This window comes from Benincasa hispida, chromosome 8 (assembly GCF_009727055.1).
Source record: "Benincasa hispida cultivar B227 chromosome 8, ASM972705v1, whole genome shotgun sequence".
Taxonomy (NCBI): domain Eukaryota; kingdom Viridiplantae; phylum Streptophyta; class Magnoliopsida; order Cucurbitales; family Cucurbitaceae; genus Benincasa; species Benincasa hispida.
Window position 1 is genome coordinate 16,888,654 of NC_052356.1, and position 4,368 is coordinate 16,893,021.

At 31.9% G+C, this 4,368-nt stretch overlaps 1 pseudogene; it reads right to left on the minus strand.

The window, feature by feature from the left end:
• Window positions 1-2,991: 2,991 nt before the first annotated feature.
• On the minus strand, window positions 2,992-4,089 carry LOC120083946 (annotated as a pseudogene).
• Between the last annotated feature and the right edge of the window lie 279 nt (window positions 4,090-4,368).

Consider the following 4,368-nt stretch of genomic DNA (forward strand, 5'->3'; position numbering starts at 1 on the left):
ACTTATTAAAGAAAAAATTAATTCTTTTTTATATCATCTTTAGTAAAAGTGTAAAAAAAATTCACCATCGTTCTTTAATCATTTATTTGGGAGAAAAGGATATTTATTTGGAAATGATTAATATATTGTAAACAAAGTTGAAATATAATTTTTTTAGGTTTCAAAATACTATGAGTTTTTGGTTTAGTATTGTTTTAGTCTTTATTAGGGGTATTCATGGGCTGAGTTGGGTTAGGTTGAAAGACTTTTCAGATCCAATCCAATTGTTCGGGTTGTAAATTTTTTCAACTCAAATAACTCTTATTAAAAAATGAACCTAACCCAACGCAACCATGAAATATTTGGATTGGGTTGGTTCGGGTTAATCGGGTCATTTATTTAAAATTTTGTTCTAAAAAGAAGCAAAATGTAAATATGTAAAAATCTAATTTAATTATTTTCATATATTAAATTAAGATTAACAACTCAATTTCAATTTATATAATGAAAAATTTCTTTCTAAAGTGCAAAAAAACTACTTTTAAGAATTGTTGAAGAATAAATTATTCAAAAAATATTAGAATTAAATAAAATTAAAATCAATATATATATATAAATAATTGTGTTATAAGTTATAAAAAAATATATATTGTAAAGTTAATAATAAATTCGGGTTGGTTCGGTTGGTTTTGATTATATTAAGTGAACCCATGAACCAACCCAACTCATAAAATTTTCATTTATTTGAACCTAACCTAACTCAAATGAGTAGATAACCTAACCCAAACCACATGGATTGGGTTGAGTTGATCGATTTTTTCGGGTCATCGGGTTTTTTTAACACTCCTAGTCTTTATGTTTTAAAATGTCACATTGTATCTTTCAATTTTGAATTTATTTTTTTTTTATCTTTAAATTTCAAGGTTTGCTTTACTTTTTTTTCAAAAAAAATTACTAATACTTACTTTTAATTTTCAGTGGTAATTTTTAGTTTATTAATTTAAAAAAATTATAATGTGAAATAAACCATTCTTATATTATAAACAATTAACTTTATAGTCATTGGTTAAGTCATTATGTAGATAAATCTTTACGGGGAAAAAAATTCTAAACCGCGTTAAAGGTACTAAAATAAAAAGGAAAATGTATGGGTATTTTTTTTTTTTTTTTTTTTTTTTTTTTAGAAATTTGTACGGATGATCCAAAAATTGAGCCCAAAATGTCAAATGACCATTTTTTAAAAAATAATGTCAATTGACCCTGACGTCATCGCCCTACCAAATTACTTAATTTGCCCTTACTTCGTGTTCTTACCTTTTTACTGAGAAAAGGGAAATTTGTACGTATGACCCAAAAATTGGGCCCAAAATGTCAAATGACCATTTTTCAAAAAATAATGTCAATTGACCCTCTGCTGATGTCATCGTCCAACCAAATTACTTAATTTGCCCTTACTTCGTGTTCTTACCTTTTTACTGAGAAACCCCACCAAAACTAAACTATTATTCATTCAAATTTTCCAAGGCTAACGACCATATTGCTCATAAACGAATAAAAACTATTTTCGACTTGCAAACGATTCTACTTCCAGCTTTCAATCGAATCTTATCGGTAAATCTTTCTTTCAATATGGTTTTTTTTTGTTTGTTTTTTTGTTTTGGATGTGTTCTGTGGTTGAAGACGAGTAGAAAGATTTTGTGAGTGAGATAAGTAAGAGTGAAATCGGTAGAGCGACGCCGGAGAGACAAGTGAACCTATGGTTTTTTTGTTTGTTTTTCTGGTTTTCGATGTGTTATGTGGTTGAAGACGAGTAAAAAGAGAGAATGTGAGGGAGGTAAGGGAGAGCACACCGAAGAGAGCGACATCGGAGAGAGCGAGATTGTGAGAGAGAGCGACACCAGCGAGAGCAATTCTAGCGAGAGCAATGCCAGCGAGAGCCATTCTAGCGAGAGCAATGCCAGCGAGATCCATTCTAGCGAGATTTAAACAGAATGTATTTTTACATTTTTTTTTTCTGAAGGAGTTTGTTTACTGATTGAATTTTTTAATAAATGCAGGAGTGATTTAAGATGGCTACACGTTTCAGAATAGCTGAAGGTGACAGATTTCTCGGTCAAGTAACCAGCTTGGCCCACATTGTCAATGCAAACAAGATTGTCAAAGAGAAGCTCACGTCAACGCAGTTGGCCATGTTCAAGAGAATAGTTTTTAGGCGATTTGTTGACGTTGATATGGTGTTCAACAGCCCAATTGTCCATCACATGTTGCTTAGGGAAGTGAAGAGGACAATTGTATTTTTTATTCTTTGTAAAAACATTCATTTATTTTTTATGTATGTAAAAATATTCATTGTATAATTGAACATATATTTTTTATGAAAGTTCAAAGTTCAGTATCAGAATTTTATCATAACACCTGGCTACTGCTTTTTTCATTGTATAATTGAATTTTATCAGTATCAGAACAGAGCACATCCAAAATCAATTATACAACACATCCAATTGAAAGAACATTCATTGTATAATCTTTGTTTGTTATCCATTTTGTTTCAAGTATGTGTTCTGTAAAAATATTCATTGTATAATTGGTTTTGGATGTGTTCTGCTACTACTCTTATCAGTATCAGAATTTTATCAGAACATGTAAGTTCAAAGTTTAAAGTTTAACATCAGAATTTTATCAGAACATGCATAATTGAGCTTAGAATATTATATGGTTCAAGGTTCAAATTTCAAAGATTGAGAAAGCGAGATGTTGAGAGAGAGCGAGTTTATGAGAGAGAGCGAGATTGAGAGAGCAAGTTTGAGAGCGAGATTGTAAGAGAGAGCGAGATTGAGAGAGAGAGCGAGATTGAGAGAGTATGAATTATCCATTTTGTTACAAGCATGAGGATTGAGAGAGTATGAAGTCATTGTAACAAAATATGAATGTAGTTTGGAAGCTTCTCAAGGAGATTTGTCTGTGCTTCTCAAAGTCATCCTAAACACATCATACTTTTAACATCCTACCTATTGTGGCATTCAAGTTGATTGAAAACAAAATAATGATCAGAAAACAAACATGAAAGTTTTGATCGGGCAGGTAATAGCTTTACCACATGAAGTCTCGAATGAATAACGCTCGTGGAAGCACAAGACCATTTCCAATCAGGGCAAGAAGCATTGTGAGAGCTGATAAGCCTTTAATGTTCTCAGGATTTAGATAATTAGTCCACTGAACAAATAGTATATGATGGTTAGTGGTAAAATAAAGATGAAGATATATACTTTTATCATTCTAAGAGTTTAAACAGGATAAATACCATTTGCGAAACCGGCATCTACATAAAGAGGAGGGTTGTTGTCCATCCTGATAATGCTCCGACAACTTTCACACCTTTCTCAGGAAGTTTTCCTGCTCGTGCCTGTAAATCTTACAATGACACTTTTAAGGGATTTTGAACTAGATCGGAGTGATAACGTTTTTAGCAACACCATGAGGAAAGATAGTAATCTTGGTTTCAGATCTCAATTTCACACTATCCCATTTAATAACTACATACATCTAAGAAAATTCGTTGTCTAGAAGAATTTAGTCCAATTTTTACATCATTATTAAAAGTGATTTAATCCTCAAAACATGAGATTTCTGTGCTGACATATTTCATTAAAAGATTAGCAAATGCAAGAAAAAAACAAAATATAGGCAAGAAAAAATCTACCAAAGCAACTACTAGCAGTGCTGCAACCAAAGCAGTTACTCCAGGCAAGATACTATTTGGTATGAATGGAACAAAAGTAGACCACATAACCTGCAAAAAATAAAAAATTGCAAAACCAAAATTCCATCTCTTTGAGACAAATTTTACTATTAAATGTTATCATCTCTTGAATGAAGCTGGGCTAGAAGAGAAATTACCTGAGGGAGAATAGAAAATCCACCAACAGTGATAAAGTCTTCCCAAAATTTCAAGATTTGTACAGGAAGAACATTAAAGTAATTCATAAAGTTTATAAGAAGACCAGAAGCCACAATAGCCGACGTGGCTGCAAAATAAGGCAGGGGCATTGCCCCTACTATTGCAAGTTAGGCAAAAACTATATATGTTGTTACACATATCTCAATCTTCATATGTGTAAAAACAATGACTTCATACTCTTTCAATCCTCATACTTGTAACAAAATGGATAATTCATACTCTCTCAATATCGATCTCTCTGAACATCTTGCTCTCTCTTACAATCTCGCTCTCTCTTACATTCTCGCTCTCTCTTACAATCTCGCTCTCTCTTACAATCTCGCTCTCTCTCATAATCTCGCTCTCTCTCAACATCTTGCTCTCTCAATCTTTGAACTTTGAACCTTGAACCATATAATGTTCTAAGCTCAATTATGCATGTTCTGATAAAA